The sequence below is a fragment of the Triplophysa rosa genome, linkage group LG23 (genome assembly GCF_024868665.1).
Source record: "Triplophysa rosa linkage group LG23, Trosa_1v2, whole genome shotgun sequence".
In the NCBI taxonomy this organism is placed as follows: domain Eukaryota; kingdom Metazoa; phylum Chordata; class Actinopteri; order Cypriniformes; family Nemacheilidae; genus Triplophysa; species Triplophysa rosa.
This window is the reverse complement of record NC_079912.1, coordinates 9,083,501-9,108,153: the sequence shown is the minus strand read 5'-3', so window position 1 is coordinate 9,108,153 and position 24,653 is coordinate 9,083,501. Positions and strand designations below refer to the sequence as shown.

Sequence of the window (24,653 nt, the reverse complement as noted above, 5' to 3'; positions counted from 1 at the left end):
TGCTCTCAGAACCAATAGGGTCAATTGCTGGGCCTGGAGAGATTGGCTGTGTTGCGATGATGGAGGACATCGCGAGCTAAGATGAATTACCCTAACCACAATGTCATTGAGGGTCGGGATCAGGATTTTGCAGGCAGAACAGAGAAGTGGGACTTGATGTTCACGTAGACAGCCAGTACCAGGGCCCGAATGATGAGGGATACGTGTCTCGAGAGAATGCCGCTATCAAGGTCAGGCATTGGGCCAAAACACTCCAGGGATGGCCCGTCAGGGACTTCTTTATCCATGGTTGGTAGTCCCAGTAGCTGGAACCTGCTGACTGCACATCATTGAGACAGTCTGTGGGCAAGCTGGGGCTTTAAAAAAGTCAGGTCAAGTTTGTTTCAGGCTGGCATTGCTCTCATGGGTTTAAAGCTGAAAGCTGTGAGCTCACCTCAATATGGCATAAAGATGGATGATGTCTTGCCAACAGAAGTAAAGAGACTGTTCCACAACCTCGCAAGCTGGCTGGCTATCAACTGCCCAGACATAGGCAGACGTCTTCTAAAAAAGCATTCTCAACTAAATTGTCACTTATTCAGAACGCAACAGCATTTCAGCAAGTCACACCAGCAAGTAAAAAGTGTGCTGGTGACTCTGGCAGAGGTTTAAAGTACTTGAGTGTTTTTACTGTTAAAGCGGACGTAACACACGCAGTTTCTGCCAATCTCATATTAGTCTTGAGTACCTATAGAGTAGTATTGCATACTTTGTATCTTCGAAGAGTCTTTAGTTTGATCACATTTATAAAAGAGAGATAAAGCTGTACGATTATTTCCGAGAACAGACGACCTCCTTTCTTTTACTACATAATAAAGCATATCATTCTTTTTACTTCATTACATTTGATAAATACATGTATTTTTTTACTTGAGTAAATTAAATATCTAGTATTTTTACTTAATTTTACTTGAGTAAAAGTGAGTACTTAAAAAAACATAGGTGTATTTATCAAATTTGATAGAGTAAAAAGTATAAAATATGCTTTATTATCAAGTAAAAGGAAGTAAAACATTTTCAAAGTAAAAACACGGATAAGATATGTACATATGAAAATGTACCTTGAAGTAAAAATACCCAAGTAGCCTACCTTAAACCTCTGTTAACACTGGATGCCAATGTAGTTTGATGTTAGCATGTTGCTACGCTAATAATGTCATACTCCTATGGGAACATGACATGGGCATCCAACATCAGGCATTTTTAGCTGAATCAATAATATTTTTGTTTAAAAATGAATGTGTTTTGGTTTAGTCTACTTTACTTAGCCCAGGTTGGTTTTCTTTGTATGCGACTGGTACATTACCCAATTACATGCTTTAGTGAGCACATACCTGTGTTGCCTGTGTGACTCCACCCACACACTTCCTTTAACACACACGAAGCTCCTGGACTCCTGTGTGTGCTTCTATTTATGTGGGAATTCACCATCCTGTTGGAAGCAAGATTACCTGTTGGCAACATCTTGTCCCAGTCATTCACTGAATATCAAGCCAGCCATAGCCAATCTCTTTAGAGTTAGTTCGCCCAGAAACCCAAATTCTGTTATTATTATTCTGTAAAGTAATTTTAAACCCATATGACTCCTCCCAAGTTGCTGTTTTCCATAGGCTACACAAAAAGCATATAAAGATGAGGTGCTGTTTCAAAAATTATTAAATAGAAAAGCTATCTGTATCTGTAGCTCTCAAATCTCATTCACGCTTATTGTCATTTCATTGCAACCGTGAATGAGCATTGAGAATTGAGCTAGAGGTTCTACTTTACTAAACTCTCACAGAATAAAGTCATACTCATGTGAACTACATCAGATAAGTAAATGACAGATGTTTTATTTTGAGTAAATTGGCAGAAGTTAATGCAGGAAATGCCAGTTTGACGTCATTTAACTTCTGTAAAACATAATTTAAATGTATGTAAAGTGACCTGCAATTTTATGTTTCAAACAGAGATGCCGATAAAGAGGCAGAAGTTTTGGATCACAGCTTTAAATTTTTATGTTTCACCCGTGGAATCCATGATGGCCACATTTCTAAGTTTCACTCTCGTCTCATCCATGTCGACTTTAAATTCAAGCTTGAAATGTGGTAGAAAACCTTTTCCATGGCTTCAGTACTAATTCTTTGATCTTCGCTCAAGTAGAAATGAGTGAGCTGTAATGTCTCAGTGGATTTCCGCTAAAGATGGTCCTTTTGACTGTTTCACAAATGAGTTTTAGACGGCGATAGAAAAAGACATGAAAAGAGAGGCATTCCCCACAAGCAGCCTTCTAAATTCGCCTGTTTGCCTCAGGAGACACCGAGTGGTTTAATGTAGTGTGTCAACAGTGTGTTGCAACCTCAGGGATTCCAGTTCAGCTCTCTCCAAACCTGTTGCTTCTGTGTGAAACATGTTCTGTTTCACATCACATCCTGATTTGAACAAAGAAACACTGAACATTTAGTCATGTGCATCTGCAGCTTTGTGCATCTGCAGCTTTAAAAAATTCATGGGACAAGTCGCGTTATTTGTTGTGAGAACTAATAAATATGTTGGATATTAGATGGTAAATAATATATGTATTAGATGTATTTGTAAATATTGTCTAGCATAACGTTGACTTACAGTAGCATTTAAACTTTCAGCTTTTTCCACCATAGAGGTCCAGAGATTTACAGTATGGGGCTGTTTACACCTAGTATTAAGATGCGTTTTGATCGATCGGATGTAGTTAAAGACGAATTTGACAGAAATTATGTTCTCTACATTGTAAGAAGTTCAACAAGTTCAAGTTTCACTTAAGTAAAGTTATTGAAAGAACATTTGGAAAAATATTTTAAACAAATATTTTTCTTGTGCGTAACCTTTTGGTTAAAACTGAACCAAAACCAGCTTTTGACACAATACACAAGTGTCTGTGTTTAAAGTAGTCGCCTAACTTTATCATGATTCACAATGTTACGTTTTTAATAATGATTTATAAATTGAACTGTGAGGTCAGATTTTGTGGGAATTGCCAGTTGTTTTTCAAAACAAGTAAAAATAAGTAAAGTGACCTGCAATTTTATGTTTAAATCAGAGATGGCAGTAGAGAGACAAATGCTACGGATTTTAGCTTTAATTTGGGAAATAAACATTTATCAACACGTATGATCCAAATTATTAGGGATGAGTTACGATTTTCGAATATTCGATTAGTTGATTTAATTATAGAACATCGAATAGTTTGTGCGATTGTAGTCTAAAAATAAAAAACAACAAAAGCAATTCCCCGTGTTTTTCGTGTTGATGCGGTGGTGACGCGTTCATGTTACCAGAGGGTGGCGCTGCTAAAAACGCACCTAAAAGCTGTCAACAGACAACTGAAGAAGTCTCACACTCGCTAATATTACGTATACGGTAACTTGGGACGCTGTTAAATATCAGTTCTTTGTGGGGTCCTTTATAATATTAATGAAAATGAAGTGCAGTGGAAACTCTGCCGTGCGAAGATTGCTTATCATAGGTCAACCACTAGGATGCGCATTCATTTGAGGGCGAAGCATCCACAGGTCAGTGGCAATCGGCTAGTTTCATGATCAGATCAACCAAGTTGAATGCTAGACGATGAGAGCAAAGAACGGGCCTCATCACTAAGATGATCGCTAAAGATACGCTTCTGATCAGCTGATACTGTAAGTGCTATCATTCAGGCTGTTCGTAATATGTTACGTCATTATATTAATATGTTTCAGCACGTCATCCTAAAATTACGAATTAAATTAAGACTATCAGACATCTACTGAGTTGTGGGTTGCTTTAGGGTTATGTTAGTTGCGTTTTGTTATGAAACATTATTATTTGTATATGTTTTAAACTGTATTTAAGACCCATATTTTGCTAACAGGGTTTCATTTAGTAACATTAACTTTCATTTGTTGAAAAAGAAAATCAAATATATTTCATTATTCATTATATATTTTTTTAACGTTCAGGTCTTATCTTGTTCCCTGTTCATAAAAGGGCCCAGTGCTTTCAGAGTTGTCATTTTACAATTATTGCATCTGATGTGACAGTTCATAATAAAGACTGCACTAGCAGGACAAAAAGAATGCATCTAGGGAAATGACTGGCTCTCAAGACCAGAGGGGGTTGGTTTGAGGATGACATGTGTACAGACATAGAGGACGAATGAATGAAGTGTGCAGACGAACAGAGCTCTGACAGCCGTGGTGGAGCGGTGCTCCTGAAATACACTTTTATTGCATTTATATCCCTGTCAGAGCAGCTTTAGGAAGATGCCCCATGTTATAAGTTTGCTCAATATCATAAAAGCGAAATTGAAACGGGTTCTCTCTGTGAAGCATGCCACCTTAAAGCTTTTTTCTTAAAAGTTACTTTTTCCCACTTTATAAGCAAACCTTTTATAGGTTGATTTTTAGCATACATGGCAACATCGGATCAACCAGTATCATACGTTTGTGGCCAGTTTGTTGTAACATGATGGTTTTGATATTAAATGTGTACATAGACGAACAATTAAAAAAAAGAGTGTAGATGGATCGTGTTCTCTGTAAGGCAACATTTTGCATTGTGAAAAGAGCAACCTGCATACACTGGACGTGCACAAAAATTGTCTAACAGGACGGGAAGCGGGACTTTCTATTGCGAGGGCGGTAGAATGTTGGCTGAGGTGAGAGGGACACCAGTTACTGCGTGGGTGTGGATGGCACTACCCCGCGTTGCCGTAGGAACAGCGTGTCAGCCAAGATGCGTGGCTCCTATCTCTGGCCTGGCTTGAGGACTGCCCCATCTCAGAACCCAGCACGGCCTCTGAGCAGGCTGTCTATTTGGTCCTATAGATCTCAGCTTCCTGTCACAGGGCATGACTCGGCCGTGGGTGTTTGTAGCAGCAGAGGTGATGAAGCGTAATGGGATGGTTCGTTTCGGTCCCACCCTCGGCCATTTAACCCCTTGGCTGAATCACCATCTGAGGTGTGAGGTCTGGCCATGAAAACTATCAGAGGCCTTCACGACTCTTACAACATGCATGAGTGCAGGATGACAGCTTGTAGTGTCTGTTTTATTTTTTCTGTTAGCAGTTTTTGATCGTGTTGTTAGTGAAGTAACTGTGCGGTTACTGTATTGTTAGTCAAATCACCTGGGTGATATGGAAGGGTGTTGGGCGGTGTTGGTACTCATCAGTTTTGTGGGAAAAGGATTGTGTCTTGATGCTTTTTTATAATCTCAATGTTTCTAAACCCTATCAACAGAAAGTTGTTGATTTAAGAACATTGAGTAATTGGCTGGATGGGATTCCAACCTGACCTTGTCTTGTGTGGCTTTGTGCCATGGTCATGTTTTCAAATAATGGCCTCATTGGCCATGGCTTGACACATCATTAATCGGCATCTCATTCTTTTGACAGTGACAGTTTTTCACTCCCAATCAAATTGAAGCTTGTGATTTATTGATACTATCTTACAAACCGCACGTTCGTGAAACTACAGTCAAGATGTTGATGGAGGCTTTCAAGTTTCCGCTGCAGTCTCCACATTGGCATTGCATTTGTCATCACTGACGTTCAGGGCTCTAGAGTGCGACCAATTTGGTCGCACATGCGACCTAATTTCTCAATGGTGCGACTAAATAAAATCTGAGGTCGCACCGGTGCGACCAGCCATTCGAGGGAAAAAAAGTCTCTGCGAAAGTCTCCCTGTGGTTTAACAACAGACACATTAGGCCCATATCGTGGTCTAAACCAATCAGAGATAGTGAAGGGCGGACCCCCCTCTGATTGGCCGTGGTCCAGATATTCCTGTATGTGTGTGTATGTTTGAAAATGCTGTGCTGCAGTCGGACAGAGAGGTGAGTAGCCTATAGGCCCGTCAGATAAATAGAGTGGATATAGCCGCGGATGACGAGAGAAGATGAAAAGAACGATTGACAACTTTTTCGTTAAGAATGTTAAGTTAAGTCCTGATCCGTCCAAAAATCATCGGACGCGCTAGACTGCGACTAAATGGTCTCATTTTGCGACAAATTTTCCTGCCAGTGCGGCAAGTTTTTCTTAATGGTCGCACCGGTGAGACTGTCAAACTGATCAATATATCATTTTTGCGTATTATAAATTTAATGCGCAGAAGTGTTATATTGCGCAAGCTGCGCATTCAGTCACTCATTTTCGTCTACCCTCCTTAAACCATTCACTTATCTATCAGTGCCCCGCCCCCAAAGACGTAATTCGCGGGAGGCGAAGGACCGAAAGAGCAGACGACTGAAGCGCTCAATCTTGCAATTTAAATAAATATGCAGAATACAAGAATTTCCCCTGCTAAGGTACAAAACAGCAAAGATAACGAAATGTGTTGCGAGTATTGTATGCATGTGAAGCTAATGCAGGAAACATGTGTTTAAACTTTAAGCACTGAACTATTGTATAAAGATCTCTAACAATACTGCAAAGCATACAAAATGTTATACATCACGCTAAATACTATTTATTTGTGAGTCGCTATTGATAGAAGCCAAACGTGTATCAATGCAGCTTTCATGAAGAATAATCACTAAAAGCCTTCAGGTCTCGCAGGTTGTTTGAGATATGCGCGCGCCCAGAGAGTCAGAGCACAAAATACTAAACGGAGTTCTCTTTCACGCCTTCTTACTCTGAAACGGACATATTAACACAAAATAACCTAAAAATTCCCATATTAACAAGAAACCTTGTAAAGGTATTCAGTTTCGTGACCAAACAGTTGGGACGTGTTCCAGTATATTGCGCGAGCTCTTAAAGGGGCAGCAGCATAATAAAGATATCTGTTTATAATGTTCATCAAACAACAACGGACGGGCCCCAAAACACTCACTGATATTAAAGGAATTGTGTTCTCTTATAGGAGTCGTTCACAACAAATAAAGGAAGAAAGTAGCTTTAAGAAAGATGTGCTTTAAATATGGTAAAGTGTTGAAAGAGAGTTTACATATACAATAAAAATAATTCAATCATAAACAATGATTTGTATTAATTTCTAATTGATTTATTAATGTATTAAACACATTTTAATGAAGTTTTAGTGATTCGTTTTTCTTACCTCACCCCACGACTCTGGTGCTATCAGATTAAGGGCTGGTGCCACCAACTGAATAACTTGGTAGCACCAGTGCCACCTCTCTCAAGTGTTAGTCTAGAGCCCTGCTTTCTTGTAGAATTGTGCTTCAAATAAAGAACTTTATGTTGACCAGATTGTTAGTTAATCATTTACAAGACAATATTGCCTATATGGACAGCGATTTAAAAAAAAAGTGAACTGCGGTGTTAAATGCGATGCGGTCGAAAATTTGGGTGCCCCTAACTTTTGTGCTGGTGCACCTAAGAAAAAAAGTTAGGCGCACCAGTGCAACCAGTGCAAAAAGTTAGTCTAGAGCCCTGGACGTTGTTATGCTCACAATTCAGTTTGACCAGTCGACGTCAAGTTGACATTGAACGGTCTCATCCGTATTTTAGTTGCCACATCCATTTAGAATGTTGTTTTGTAGGCCTTAGCAGTTACCAGTTTTTGATTATCCAAGAATTGCAACACTGTTGCTTTCTCCTCTTTTGCAGGTCATTTGATGCCGTTACGACAACCCACATAGTCTAATTATTGTCCATCACAAATGCAGTAGAGAATTCCCACACATCATGAATAACTTATGACTTACGAGTCGTTGCCAGCATGTAGGATAATAGGAAGATTAGCCCGGAAAGGGGAATGATCCGTCTAAATGATCTATAAGCAGGGATGTGAGCATGAACCAAGAATTGGCATACTGATGTAGCGATTACAGCACTGAGGTGCCAATTACAGATGGCTCTGTATGTCCTTGTCATGCTCTTGTCGGCTGGTAACCTTCACACTGCCGTGGGTTTCTATGTATAGGCTGAGGCCTGCCATTAGTGAGGAAACATGGTAGGAACATTAGCAACAGTGGGTCATAATGATGATGTGGAGGTCCTGTCCTTGAGGAGATTTTCAGAGCTCTTTCTGATGGATAAAGGCTGCATGGTCATGTTGGATGGCGCCCTTGCGTGTGATCTGTTGGGATGCTCATCTAAAGGTTTCACCAACGACTGCAACCTCTTGACTGTCTACAAGAAGCTGTGAATATTGCACCTGAGGACATCATTATAACGCAAATTACAACCAAGCCGTAATGTTTATTCAGATTGCTTCATGGAAGAAAAAATGTTTTGCAAGTTTAATGATTTAAGGCCATTCTGCGTTATTCTGAAATATGTTGTTTTTGCCTCTCTCGCCATCTCTGTTTAAACATAATATTGCAGCCTTGGTTGACCCAAGTTCAAGTCCTAACTTGAGGTCATTTCCTGATCTTTTTTCTCCCATTACTTTCCCATACACTTTGCAAAAATGTTTTACAACATGGAATATTAAATTAAAATGTAGAATGTAATGCAGCTGTATAATTTCTTAATGCTGTAAAATTGGTTTGACCTGTTGTACACAGTCTCATATTAGTAATTCTGTTTGCTGGCCATCTGACCTCTCTGATGCCAGCTCATATGATGGTGACCTGGCTCCGCATGGATCCACTGATGCCCACAGCGACTGAGCACACAGGCCAATCAGGCCTGGGCACAGGCGTATGGCATGAGATCCATGCCAGCCTAGCTCTCTCAAAATAGCATGGAAAAAGAAGCCGGAGTGAAAATAAATGTCATGCCATCTTCTGGATGTCCTGGAATAATTTCAGTGGCATGAACGAGTGACTACTTGTGAATGCATGAGACCTGCACAGAACCTATTGATTGCATGATGAAAATGAGTATGTATATTTTCATTACTTTAGTAATGTTTTTATAGTTCAGATTCATACTAGATGTGTTGCCTTTTCTGTAGAACTTGTATGAAAAATGTTATGCCTCAAGGGGTTTGTTGAGGTTTTGCTCTATGGTTTCTTACTGGTCAAAAGTTTCAAGAGTCCATCCTCAGGTCACTGTGATATTCTAGTGCTGAGCAGGATTTACTAAAACTTTTAAAACATTTATTTTAATAGAAATATAGGCCCAAATATTATTTGAATATTTAAACTGAACAAAAAATAAATAACATAAAGTAAAGTAAGTTTTATTAGTAAGTTTAATTTTAGACACTAAAGGCACTAAAACTGATAAATAATAACTAAACATTAAACTAAAACTGAAATAAAAATACATTAAACTTACAACACAATAATACAAAATTGAAAAAATAAATATCAATAATAATTCACTATTAACAATTTAAATGTTATTAATTGTACTATTAATATTTAACAAATGTTTGTAAAATGTAAGTATGTAAAAATAAAACACTACAACATATAATTATAATTAAATATAATTGAAAAACTACAATAAAAAACTAAAAAGACTGGTGCTGAGATATGATTGACGTTCCTCTTTTGCACGTCGTCATTGACAGTTTGCTTGTTTTTTTAACCATAGGTAAAAATACTAAAACTGAGGAAAGCAATAGCACTTCTCTAATGACAATCTGTCCTCAACAAGCTTCATCATTTTGATGAATCATTCATATCTTTAGCACAAATGGTGCGGGACGAATTACAAGTTTAATACTTTTACTGTAGGTTTATGAATGTGTTTATTAGCTTCTGGCTATCATTTAGGTTTTTTGTGAGAGAGGTCTAAAATCATCACACCATATTAATGCAATTAATAAAGGACCCCTATGTTACCTTACATAGGCACCTTACATTTTGCATAATGGTAATGAGGACAATATATCACCATTAGACACCAAGCAGCGTCGCCATCTGTCTGAACTGCATTTTGAGCTCTGAATTTATGAACAAGGACACAGTAATTGACGGTAAGAGTTATAGAACATAAAGCCCGATTCTATAGTCAAAATGTCAGGAGAGCAGTATTGCCCATGATTTATTTATAAAACTGCAGCGAGCTAAAAATCCACTTGGATCACTTGTAATGTTGCATTTATTGAAGTTTTCATGCTGAAAGCTGAACCGTAGCATTACAGTTTAGTTTTTGCTTGCTCTCTTTCTATCTAACCGTCTCTATCTCGGCTAATTACAGATTGCTTGCCATCCACACTAGTCCCAAAGTAGGTGATACTGACTGACGCCTCTATCTGCTGAGCCTGCGAGTGAGCTGGTGTGTGTGCCAGGTCATGTGCGAGTGTATTTGGCAGAGTCTGTGATAGTGCTTGGAGTGGTGCTTCACCGCTGTGGTGGCGTCCGTCTTCTGAAGCCGTGAGTGGCGTGAATTATGGCTCCACAAGGGCTTCGCCTGAGACCGACTCACAGCCACAGGAAAAGACTAATTCATATCATCAAATGATTTAGGGCCGGTTTCCCGGACAGGGATTAGGTTAAACCAGGACTAGGCCTGTATTTAAGTCGTTTTAAAAACATACATGGTGTGCATTATTGGTGTGCATCTTGAGACAAAACAATAAAACTAATATATATAATATTTCAGATATGTCAATGTAAGCTGGTTTTGATCAAAACGCCTCTAACGTTTGAGTTGGTCTGGGACTAGTTTTAAACCCTGTCCAGAAAACCACCCCTAAATGTACCATAAAAAAAGTTATAAACTGGATAGTTACCCAAAGATGAAAATTCTTTCATCATTATTTGTGTTACTCAAACCTGTATGACTTTCTTTCTTCTGCAGAACACAAAAGAAGATTTTTTGAAGAATGTTGGTAACTAAACAACATTGACCCCCATTGACTTCCATTCAAAGGCACCATATATTCATATTAAAGGGAACCCAGGGTATAGAGAGATGTATGGCTTAATACGTTGTAATAGCGTTAGAAACACAAAATATTTTAATTTCTTTAAAAAAACGTGAATGTAATAACTTATTTTAACCTAAGGAGGCCACCATGTTCTTTTTCGATGATGTAAAATGGTTGCACGCACGCACACAGGCAGCCAAACTGAACACAGAGACACTAATCAGTTCTTCTGTAACTATAAGGTGCTGTAGAAAAAAATATATAAATAATGCTAAAAATAATAAAGAAAGAAAATAAATATGCTATTTGGTGTATTTTCATACAGTTTAATATTGTTGGTCAGAAACGATACAAACATAGATATTAATAACCAGAATCATTGCGAATTTAATATATACATGATATTTTTAGCCATTATAAAATGCATTTTATCCAGATTGTGACTTTTTGATGTTGTTATTTCAACATCAGTAGCCTATAGGCATACTGTGTCTCTCGGTCATTAGCTGACGGGGCTAATGTTCACGTGTGCTCTAACACAGAATAAATAACCAAACCGCAAGCATGTTGTTATTGTGTTTATCATTATATTCTCATAATGTATAAAGTATACGATAATGGTGGATGATGATGTCTTAACTCTCTTAAAGACGGTAGTTTAAAGTTATGATTTAATGCATGTTTACCTTGAACAGACGCTTACTGAACGCGTTCTTCTTTTATGGCAGGCATACTTCTTGTGGCAAGAGGACAAACCACCACCTACTGTCCCTGTGTACATATACATCTGATCTTATGTTTAACGCCTCATATTTTACTGTTATATATGGAAAACTTGGGTGCTTCGCTGTAGCGTTAAGAGAACGGGTTTAGGTTGCAACCATTTGACGTCACAGATTTTGAAGCAAAAAATGGCAGCCTCAGAGTAAAAATATTTTTTCAAAGTTTGTGAATACTGTAACAGTTACACAGTTTTTTAATTGCCAGTGGTAATATATTAAGCCATACATCTCTCTATACCCAAGGTTCCCTTTAAATACAATATTAATAACATACATACGAATACACATAACTAAATTGCAACTTCCTGTGACGTCAAGTAAATGACAAACGCGTGAAAGTTAGGCTTTCAATTCAGGTATAGACGGTTTCAAAGTGACAAAATAAACAAACCTTACTGTGCATGCACGCACGCCTGACCCCCAGTTAACTTCCGCTACACGTTCACAAACAATAGAGTGCCTGTAAATGATTTCTGATAACAAGCAAAAGAAACCGAGAAGAAGCGTTACTTGGCTAAACTTGTCTCTCCAATATTTTTAACCTAGACTGCGATACCAAGCTCAGCTGCTAGATGTCAATATACCATACAGTTTCTTTGAATGTGTCAAAACTACAGGACCCATTCAACAAATTGTTTATTTAATAAAATGAACATACAACAAAATACAACAAATCTTTATTTAATACAATTATTATACAGTAAATTAATAATATAAATTAATATTAACATGCATTAAATAAAATATAAAAAGTTATATTTTTATACACCATCTAAACACAAAACAGAAGTTAACTGGGGGTCAGGCATGCGCGCGTCCGATGAAACGGTCTATAATCAGAGTTTTCAGAATGAGTATGACAACAAGACAAAATTTGCTAAATTGCTCTTTTTTGAAAACATAAATGAGCTATTAATAATTTTACAAATTTTACTATTATTACATAACATTACTTTACTATTATTATTTAACAAATTTAATATTAATCAAATGTATCGATTCAATATATTAAATAAACATATTATATTAATAATTAATGTATTAATAAAATAATTATAATAAGTATAAATAATTATTAATTAATATATTATAAAAAAATATATGAATGAAACTGCAATAATAAAAACCTGGCGCTGAAATCTGAATTACTGCTTTATTGCAGATCATTAATAACATCATTGATTTTTTAACCACACATAAAAATAATAAGACTAACAACTGAGAAAAGTAATAGCACACCTCTTATAAAAGTGTTCCAACATTTAGTGGAAAGCCCAAAAAACAAAAGGTTGCACATACTTTAAGCAATGAAGTAATAAAGTCGTGTGTGGGTTTGAAGAGAAATCACATTTGTGTTTTCTAACCATTACAATTAGACGAGTCTTGTCAAAGATTTTTTCCCTAGTCATGATTAGTTTATGAAGACTACAATATTTTTTGTAGAAACAGGCTTGCTAAAAACAGAAAACTACATTGTCATGAGAATGTGAGAATCTCAGTTGCTTTGATAAATGGTCTTGTAATTGCCCACGAAAGTGATTTTTCTAAACTTTTAAGTACATTGAGTCTTATTATTTGTTTCTTTCTGGGGGTTTTAACCACAATTAGTTACCTGGACAGAAATCTCATAAAATTACATCCGGGCTTCACACTGTTTGCTTATGGATTATGTTGCAGCTAATCTGTTAGTTGATGTATGGGGAAGTGAACATGAGGAACTCTAGAGAGGCTTTCACCTCACTGACTGTATGACTAGACTGCTTCACACATGATTTACTGAATCTGGTTGATCCCGCCAGATCCCGCCATCATGTTCCTGAAACCTTAAAGCTCTCAATGACATTTGGATTTTTGGTGTTTGAAAAATAGTTGGGTAAGATGACAAATTGGGGTCTAGCTAGGGGATTTCTTTTGGAAATGTCTGTAGAAGTAATGGATTGTGGGTTTGTGGTTTATGTGGAACACGACCAGACAAATCTTGAAAATCTTGGCAAAAGGAGTATGTTTCACCAATAGTTGGAAAACTTTTGATGAGCATTGTTGCATTATTCTGAATAAATATACTATGATCCGCAAATAAATGTTTCACAAACATTTTTGAAATCCACAAATTCACTCTCACGTATGTTCTCTGGATCTGTTCCTCATTTGTGGAATGATCTGCCCGTATACTTTCTGTGCATTTGTAAATTTCAGCACGCATTTGTGGATCAGTGCATGCATTTGTGGATCGCGAAACATTTCTATCGTCAAGACGTGCACACAATCCACAAATAGCTGGAGTCCGCCCACTATCTACTCAAGCCAATCGGGTAACTTCCGCCTTCGTTGACTGTTACAACCCCTGACTCAAAGGGAAGCAACAAAAGGAGGGACAAACGCAAAGCTCAATAGAAAAAGGCTTTATTAAGCTCAAAAGTAAACATATAAACACAAAACTAACATTATTTCTGAAAACATCAGCATCATCAGTGTGTAAAGCAGGATGCGTGACTGCCCATGTAATGTGAGCAATGTAAAAGTGCTCAAAACAATGCCAAACAATCCAAGTCCAAAACCCCAAGAAGCCTCGTCTCTGCTAGTGATCTCCTTTAAACGAGCATCTGAAAACCACACAGTAAAAATAAAAGGTGCCTCAAATATCCTGTTGTGTACTCAAAGAACCTTAAACCTTATTTTAAGTGCTTCAAAGCTCTTTTTCTCAATAAAAGGGTTATGGTTAGGGCTGTCACGATTATGAAATTTGATTGACGATTAATTGTCTAATAAATCATTGCGATTATGGGGATTAATTGTCTGTTTTAGGGCTTTGGCGATTATGACGATTAATTGCCTGTTTTTGAGCTTTGACATTTAATTCTCATTCATTTTTGATTCAGCGATTGAAACGACCATATTGTTCTGAATACAAGACTATGTTTTTTTCTTGGAAATACATCGGAAAAAAATGGGTCATCATATATTTAAGGTTTAGGCTTTTACCTGTCAATAATACAACCACCAAATACTTGTAAATGAAGTAAATTGATGAGGTGTGAATTGAAGCCACCATTAAAATACTATCAGTCATAGAAAAGCTTCTAGTCTGTTTTTTTCTCACTTGCAAGACTACAGTAAAATTTTACTTGTGTGTTAATGAAATTTTGGTAGACTGGTTTTCACACTGAGATTTGCTTAAATAATATTAAATTGTACTGCAGGTAATTTGTATATGTTTTAGTTTTTTCTTTAAGTGATTGTGTTGTGGTGGTACATTTTACAAGTATTACCATGCTTTAGTAACAATATATACACTAAAATATGCAATATGCAGATGCACTACAGCTCCCCCTAGTGTCTTCTATAGAGATGTGCGATAATTGCGATGATCCGAAATCATCGCGATGAGGTCAAACAATCGCGATGAGACGATTATTTAATAATCGTGACAGCCCTAGTTATGGTGGAACCATCTATAGTCTTTGTGGTTCTTCCAGGAACCTAGAAGATTCTTGAATAACCCCATATTCAGTTGTGAAGTTCTGGAGTCACCTTTTCACTACACTGGGACCTCAAAGTGCAAAGGGTTATTGAAGGAACTCAAATTCTAAAAAATGGTTCTTGTAAGATCTGTAAACATGTAAGTGGTTCCTGGAGAATCTCTCTTGTACAAGACAGTATCTAGAGGAACCCCCAAAATTCTGCATGAAATGGGGATTTTTAGACTGATCATTTTGATGCTTTATAAGAATAGGCCAAAGTTTGGTTTGTGGCCCCTGCTAAGTGAACACACATTTTAAAATCATGCACACGGTTAGAAAAGGCTAAATGTTATTTTGAAAAATTTCAGCAAGCTTTTAATTATTTTATATGTATTAATATTGATATTATATTAACTGGAGACAAAACTATCATTCAATAACTGTTCATTCCATAAGATCCTAAATCACTGAAATCTTTTGAAAATGTAATGTTGTTGTGTTTTCCATCCAAACAAACTGCAGCTGCTCTGTGTGTTTATTGTGCAGTCTCGCCCTCCACAGTACTGTGGCGCTGTTGGCCCAATGTCGCAGCGTCAAGGCATGTGCCATGTGGCGCTTTCGTTTAGTTTCGTTACCGATCACCTTATGACAAAAAGCATACGGACTTAGAATAACATCTCTAAAGCATACAGAGCAGTCAGTTCACAAATAGCTCTCACTGTGCTTTGATGTCATACGCCGTTCCGTCTGCGATCAAACATCTTACTGGCACACACGAGGTGTCCGAGTTTTCACCGGTGTCCTCTCGCGCCACAGGCGGGAATTCAAAATAACGGATGGCAACAACCTCTCGACTGTCCCATTGGATGTAAGTAAAGTCAAAATATATAAATAACTTAAATATACTAACTATATACTATTTATATAAATGTATACTCTGACACGTCTAATTGTATGGCCGCTTTTGGCTGTTTAAACCGTTTACTTATTTTATACAGTGTAGACAGCGCTTGTTTTAGCCGAGATGCTAACGAATATTTAATTTTTACAGTGCAGCTACAGGTGAACTCAATGAACCGTACACTGTAAAAATTAAAGGTTCTTTGAGGAACCATTTGGGGTTCTTCACATTGCCACGCCGGCGGAACCCTCAGGGGAAACTCAAGGCACCGCTTAATGAAGGGCGGTTCTCTGAGGAACCCTCAAGGCTTCTTGGGATCCCTTTTATTAAAATGGTCTGGAACCATCTTGGGTGCTTCAAGGCACCATTTCACAGTTTATATTTGCTATTCACAATATTTTAATAAGCAGAAATACTAAATCAAATACAACAGTTTATTGATAAACAACAACAATTTACATTGAATAAATATTTACAGAATGGTCAATATTGAACATTACCATTCTAAATTCATGAAATCACATGTATAATTAATATTGTGTTGATGATATTGTTATAAGTGAAAAGTCTTTATCTTAACAAAACTAACCAAATAATTTGCCTTAATTTTAAATATAAATACAGAAATATTTCAGGTACTTTGTACAAATGTACAATTGTAAAAAAATCCAGCAAAAACGTAGTGTCTCATAGCAAGGCCTACACCCATGGTAAAGTTGTAATTTGCTAAAAAGCAAATCCTTGCGAGCTAGAGAAAACAATGCTGTTCTCTCCAAATGGGTTTCGTGCTATTACCAGGTGGTGTGAGGACCCATGTAGTCAAAGTCAAAATTATTTCTATAGTACATTTCACAATTTTGCATTGCTAAAGTAGATATGTATTTATGGCAAAAAGAGAACAGGAGCTGCGCCTGTTGGCCTTAGGTGTCCCAGGCAGTGCAAGGATGAGCATCAGGGTGGGCCGGGTCTGTTGGCCTTGGTTGCCCCTGCGAATAAGACATGGAGACCAAAATGAGGGATTTAGATAACGTCTCATAAAACACAAAATTTAATCATTTAGCACATCACAAATTGGTTTACAAATGTAACAATAAAAAAAATATTACAATGCCTGGAAGTCTCTGTTTTGGTCTATGGTTAAGGAGTACAATAGGCTATTTATAGCAACAACTGTAATAATCCACTTTATTCAGATTTTCCATTGTCAATGAGTATTTTTACATGTGCAAATATAACAAATAACATAATAGTGAAAATATCACAATAAATATAATACTTACATTTTTACTGAATACTGAAAATTCTGAGTTAAAAGGATAAAAACAGAACTGAATGATACAAATATTTAATTACAGACAATTTATGTAACATGGGTGGGAAAACCATTCAACACAAACATCAATAAGTTAAAAAAGAGCTATACATTCACTAAAAGTGAACATAATAGCTAAAAGTGGCTAAAAGTCATTGTTTGTCATTTAACACTAACGTTACGCATTTAACGTTAGCCCCACAAGCTTCATCTTAACTTATATTCGTTAGCATCTCGGCTAAAACATGCGCTGCCTACACTGTGTAAATAAATGGTTTAAACAGCCAAAAGCGGCCATACAATTAGACGTGTCAGAGTATACATTTATATAAATAGTATATAGTTAGTATATTTAAGTTATTTAATAACTTAATATTAATAACTTAATATATTTTGACTTTACTTACATCCAATGGGACAGTCGAGAGGTTGTTGCGATCCGTTATTTTGAATTCCCGCGAGCGGAACAACACCGGTGAACACTCGTGCCACTCATGTTTGATCGCAGACGGATCGGCGACATCAAAGCACAGTGAGAGCTATTTGTGAACTGACTGCTCTGTATGCTTTAGAGATGTTATTCTAAGTCCGCATGCGTTTTGTCATAAAGTGATCGGTCTGCGCAGAGCTGGAAAAAGTTAAACACACATGCTAACGAAAGCGCCACATGGCACATGCCTTGACGCTGCGACATTGGGCCAACAGCGCCACAGTACTGTGGAGGGCGAGACTGCACAATAAACACACAGAGCAGCTGCAGTTTGTTTGAATGGAAAGCACAACAACGTTTACATTTTCAAACGATTTCAGTGACTTAGGATCTACTTATACAGTAGAGTAAAAATGTTTATGTATAATATATTAATATAATTAATTATATAATACAAATAGTAAGAAATATAAAATAATCAAAAAGCTTGCTGAAATTTTTCTAAATAACATTTAGCCTTTTCTAATCATGTGGATGATTTTAAAATGTGTGTTCACTTAGCAGGGGCCAAAAACCAAATTTTGGACTATTCTTATTCTCATAAAACATCAAAACGATCAGACACTAAAAATCCCTATTTCATGCAGAATTTTGGGGGGTTCCTCTAGATACTGTCTTGTACAAGAGAGATTCTCCAGGAACCACTTACAAGTTTACAGATCTTACAAGAATCTTTTTTTTAGAATTTGAGTTCCTTCAATAACCCTTTGCACTTTGAGGTCCCAGTGTAGTGAAAAGGTGACTCCAGAACTTCACAACTGAATATGGGGTTATTCAAGAATCTTCTAGGTTCCTGGAAGAACCACAACGACTATAGATGGTTCCACCATAACCCTTTTAATGAGAAAAAGAGCTTTGGAGCACTTAAAATACAGGTTAAGGTTCTTTGAGTACACAACAGGAGGCACTTTTTCTTTTTACTGTGTACTGCAGAAATCGTAAATCGTAGGCGGAGCCGGCAATTATAAAACGTCCAAATGACAACAACGGGAATATTCACATTGACCACGTCACAAGTGCATGGTGTTTGTAGAACAAGTAAGATCATTCTAATAAAGCAATGTTAATGGAATTTACCAAACCATTAAGCTAATCTAATATAGCAGTCTCCCGGTGAGCAAACCAACACAGCCCTGTGGCGAGGAACCCAAACTCCAATGATAAATAAATGGAGAAAAAAACCTTGGGAGAAACCAGTCTCAGCCGGGAGGGCCAGGGCCCGGTTGCATAAAGCACCTTAAGTTTCTCCCTTAAGCATGACACTTAAGGGGTGATTTTCCTTTACCAAAGACAATAGGAGAATAACTTAAGTAAAACTTAAGGTATACTTAAGGACACACTTAAGGGAAAATTACACTTAAGGTGCTTTATGCAACCGGGCCCAGGTCCCCTCTGACGTGTCACAGCTGCACTCAGTGAGTTTGATTAAATATTACTGCGTAAATGTTTACGAATAACAAGGAGAGCTTATTAATTGTGATTTAGGACATTTTTATTTTAAAGACAATGAAACGGCTGGCTGGCAGCAGACCAAATCAGTCACCGGGATTGTCCACCCCAGTCTGTGCACGCAGTCATCAAGTCATAAACAAAGTCGTTTGTTACTAACATACAGAGAGTGCGTATAAACACAACCAATCATTACTGAGTAGAATGAAGAAGAGGCCATTCTCATTTCTTAGTATCATGAATTTAGACCACCATGTTTGCTCCCTGAATCTTAGTGTAAAGCAAAACGTGATTGGCTGAAGCTAGATCGTGGATTGGTCAACATAGGCGGAAGTTACCCTATTGGCTTGAGTAGAGAGTGGTCGGAGTCCACCTATTTGTGGATTGTGTGCACGTCTTGAAGATAGAAATGTTTCAAAATCCACAAATGCACAGAGAGCGATCCACAAATGCGTGCACTGATGCACAAATGTATGCAGCAATTTACAAATGCACAGAAAGCGACCCACAAATGAATGCCATTAAAATATATTTGTATTTTTTTTTTGCAAATCTCATTGTATTTATTTGTGAATTCCATTCCTTTTTGTGGAACGTCTAACATATATTTGTGGTTCGCTTTTTGTGCATATGTGGATTTAAAAGATTTTTGTGAAACTCTAAATTTATTTGCGCATCATATTATATTTATTCAGAGTAATGCAACAATTCTGACCCCATAGTTTTTTGAACAGTGGTGATATTTTGAAAGCAGGGTGAATGATTGCTGATTTAATGTTGATATATATACATAGCCGTACAAAATTTACTTTTTATGTTAATGAAAATTATAATTTTGGATTTTGGAATTCATCAATGTCATCATTATGAGAAATCTTAATGACACTTTTGTTATTTGGTCAAGTCATCACAGTTGATACTGATAAATTATTTAGCCGGACCAATATATTGGTCTAATACTACCATAGACTGTTTATATGAGATCCATCTTTGGTATTAACACCTTTATCCATTAATTATGACAACCTCCGTCAGGATTTATTTTCCACTGTGGTTTTATTGCTCTTTAAGCATGAAAAGCAAGATTTTAACTTTTTATTTATTTCTCACTTTCTTCCACTTGAATGAACATCTGAATAGGTGACAGTGTTTGGATGATTCAATGGTTTATGATGCATTTCATCTCTTATTTTATTACTGATTTGAAGTATGTTATTGAATTTTGAGATTTCATTCCATTACCTATTGCTGAAAATCTGCATATGCTGACTTTGACAATTCAAAGGACTACGCTAAAGTGCTTTCTCACGAATCTCATCCATGTTCCTGGGGACCCACAGACTTCACATTTTGTATATTTCCGTTATTTAACGCATCTGACACCCAAGAGATCCATGAACTGAACTGAATGTGTCAGGAAACAGAGCTTTACCAAATGTTCAGTGCTGTGCGTCCCAGCACAGGAGTTGAGAACTGGTGCAATACTATACTGATTGCCTTAAAATGAACACATTCAGAGTCACAAAACACTAACTTTGGTACATTTAAACAAGAAAGATGTTTATGAAATGAATATTTAGCTCGACTTGACATTAAAATCTTGTTTTTCACCTGAAATCATCTGTCTTCATTTTCACACCCCCTCTTCACTACCCCAGGAGGTGTACACATCATGTTCTTATGTTGCATCTAGGGATGTCAATTTAGACAAATTCCCATAATCGATCTTCATTTAAATTAACGATCAATTAATCGATTACTCATTAACATTAATACTGCAATATGCCTCTGCAGTGGCATAAAGGCATGAGGGCACGCAAATTCTATGCAAAACGCCAGCTTCCTCACCTGAATAAAAAGGTTTCTAAATTTAAATAAAAGCCTAGTAGTATTGTTAAAGTGAATCGGTGTGATTGGTAATATAATCATATATAAGATGATGTATTTAATAATGAACATATGGACCGATATACAACGTGTCGCCGCCTCAGATGTGCGTATAAGCGAATTCATATCATTGCATGCGTCTGCTTGAGAAAATAGGTTGATTTGTTTCTGAATCTGCATGGACACTAGGGATGGGCATTTTTCAATAATTTCATATTTGAATATTTGAGCTCATAAAAAACGAATATTCGTTTATTTAAATAAAGTTAAAAAAAACATAATTTGTTAATTTTACATAATTTTATTTAGTCACAATTTCACATCAAGCTTATAATTATAATTTAATATTCATAACACACTAATATTATATCCTGTTGATATATTATTGAAAAGATTAGCAACGTTGGAAAAAAAAATACATTAAAAAACTGCATTTAAACCTGCACGAAATCATACAAAAACAAACAAACACACAAAACGAACAAAACGCAACGTATATTGACGGTCTGTGATATATGGTTATCTTGTTTATTTTGTTTTACATGTTCTTGATAAGAAAAACAAGCATATAGCCTATATGGTCTATTTTACTCTGGTGAAAGTCTGTTCAACAAGCCGACAGCGGGGGAAAACGCGCTTCTCTAACTCCCGGAAACGAAACCTAGATCTGACAAGAATATCTGGCTTTATTGTTTATAATGTTGATTATAAATAAAGTAAACAGTTTTGATACCTCCATGCCGACTGTTAATTGATCCCAAAAACAAAGACGGAGCCATTGTGCCTGTTGTCCTGTTTATACGTTACCGTCATGTGAGGAAGAATGACTAATTCTGCTGATCACCACCGCATATAAATATTGTTTTCGTTGTCGTTTTATGGTCAGTGCCTGTCTTGTTTAGCTTTGTATTGCATTTGCATCAATAAATAAAATCAACTAAGGTAGTCTAACTAAGGGATTACAGCGCGTTTTTAATAAAAAAAAAAAAAACATCTGTGCAAATTTATTTACAGGTGACGACCCTATTTGAATTTCTTAGGAGGAAAATACAGGCTGGAAAAGGGTACCAGTCAAATGCTAAGGCCAAACTTGTAGTTGCAGTGAAATTGACATTTTAATGTTTGAAGTTGTTGAAATCAGCATTAGTTAGAACGAACGAACGACCGCTCCAAACAAGTTATGGACAACGCTACTTACAGTATATTAAACGAAGAAATGAAACTTTAATTAACAAAAGCTCTCCTCCACCTTGACCTGTCAGTCATCGCGCCTCATGGCTGCAGCTCGCGCTGACAGACGTGAGCCTCACGAACATTTGCGTCCATTGTCCAAATTAACTTTCTTTTATTTCTATAAAAATGTAAACTAAGGTGTGTCGGTAGCCAAGTAATGTAATAAGTGGACAGCCATTGTGGTTTTCCATTCTGCTGTAGGTGTTTTGTGCATGAGCCGCACACACGTGCATGACCTTGAACTCGATCATCCTTAAGTTATTTCGAGTCGACAATTAATCGATCATGATTAATCATTAACATCCCTAGTTGCATCTGAGCTATTTTTTAAATCTTGTCCTATGTGTCTTTCGTGATTCGCACCACCATGTTGTTAGTTGGTGAAGTCAAATAAAAATTTCAGTACAGACTTTAAAATCAGAAGTCGTGGGCGGGACATGCGTGATGCGCTTATTAAGCATTTACAGTAGACCTTAACATTTCTTTGCTTATTTTATCTTATTTTGCTGGTGTCTGTTTACTCAGAATTACTTGACAAATTATGGATAAACTTGTATTTTTTCCCCAATAGTGCTTGGAAAGAAATATCTGTAATGGGAAATCTGCGGTGTATAGCAATACACCTGCGCGTGAGCGTTACATGCGCATCTGCGTTCAATATGCTATTCCATTCCATTGCACGCTGTCTGACGGTTTTTGTGTTTTTCCTGTACGCTTTTCAGTATTGACATCATCTCAACTGCAGTATGTGTCTAAGCGGTATTGCGGTCTTCATTCCATTCTGTGTGCAGCTCAGAACCGGACTCCATTAAATCAACTGTTCACATCATTCTCAGCGCACGCACTACCAGCGCATATCGTGCACCTGAGAATCCATAAACCCATCAGACCGCAATATGACAAGCTTCTCCAGTTTTCGACTTTGCGGCGAGGTTGAAACTTTTGAGAAAAGTCTTTCGCACGGGGGTAAAAATAGTACACCTGGCTGCATTCATGCTGGGCTCTCGCAGGTGGGTGGATGACTTTTGACACCCCGGCACACACCGAGAAGCAGATGTGATCAGGTACAGGAACGTGAGAGTGACTTCATTAACCTCTGAGTGCGCTCGACAGGTCTAATTAATTCAGTCTACTTACGTTGCACTGTTGGCGTAATAGTTCAGATGTTGGCCTTCTCGTCTGATAGAGTCAGGTTTCCCTATCACACCTCAAACCAAAATAGTCCAGAAGTGTGAGCACAAACCTGCCCCAAACATGCATTTATTGCTTTGAAATACTGGGTGTAAGTATACGAGGGTTATATTTTAGCTAAATTGTTATGGGTTGCAAAATTGTATCCTATTAAAAGTTAAAGTGTTAGCCAAAAACATGCTTGAGTGAAAATGTTTCCACGTTTGATTGAACTTAAGGGTTTAAAAGTTAAACATAATTCATTTTATGGCTTTTTATTAACTGATTAAATCAACAGACAGTGGAGATTTTCTAATTAAAATGAACTTGGATGCACAAACTGTGCAACACACGTTTCTTTAAAGATGCAGTCTGGAGCTTTTAGGGTTAAAAATGAACAAAAAACACAATGCCTACTGTAAATCAAAATAATGCAAATAAGCGTAATCGTAGTAAAACATGATCAAGTTGGGTAAAATTTATTTGGCCATTTCACAAATTCGGCCGAACACCGAACTTGCATTTTTTGCTATTTTCGGCCGAACATTTTCGGTGGCCGAACATTCAGTGCATCCCTAGTTTTACCACTGAACTCTGTAAACACGACATGCTACCAGCAGTTTCTGCTCCTCAGCCTCGTTCAAAGGCGGTGCGAAGAACGCAATATTTCTATTTCCATAAATAACCACGAAAATCATCCATAGCAAGGGGTTTTAAATTTAACATGCATATATTATGGCATGAAACAGAAGTAGCAGTGTATATCCGAGTGGAACGGCTCCTGAAATGAGAAAAAAATGTAGGTGGGGACTTGATTTCATCCATCTAGAACTGACTGGATCATTGTCAATTGCTAATTGCTGTAATCTTTTCCCAGGCAGAAATTAATCTCTTGTGCCGTTACTTGTGACAGGAAGTGAAGAGAGGTTGTTTCGAGGGGGGGAGGTTAACGTTTTTGATTAAGGATTATGAGGGCACAAGAACTTTAAAAAAAAAAGTCGGCCATTTTGTTTTGTTGTCTGAATTCTAAGTGATCAAGTAAGTCATTGCCTACATTCGTTCCTTACTTTTTACCCACAATGCACTCAGATTTTGAGTGTTCACTCACTAATTCACTATTTCCTATACAACATGAGTCGCCTGATTAAAATCACCTGGAGGACACTGACGGTTAACACCACAAATGTATGTTTATACACTTGTGT

The 24,653-nt window shown here is 37.1% G+C and overlaps 1 protein-coding gene across 3 annotated transcripts in view; it reads left to right on the top strand.

Annotated features, from left to right (window-relative positions):
* Nucleotides 1-24,653, top strand: part of fars2 (phenylalanyl-tRNA synthetase 2, mitochondrial) — a 138,004-nt gene that overhangs the window by 18,142 nt on the left and 95,209 nt on the right. Inside the window, exon 1 of one of the 3 annotated variants that reach the window (XM_057322676.1) lies at nucleotides 8,590-8,820. The exons of the other annotated variants lie outside the window; for them this stretch is intronic. The gene's annotated coding sequence lies outside the window, so the exon portion shown is untranslated. Of the gene's footprint in view, nucleotides 1-8,589; nucleotides 8,821-24,653 lie in introns of those variants that run through there. 3 annotated transcript variants of the gene reach the window in all.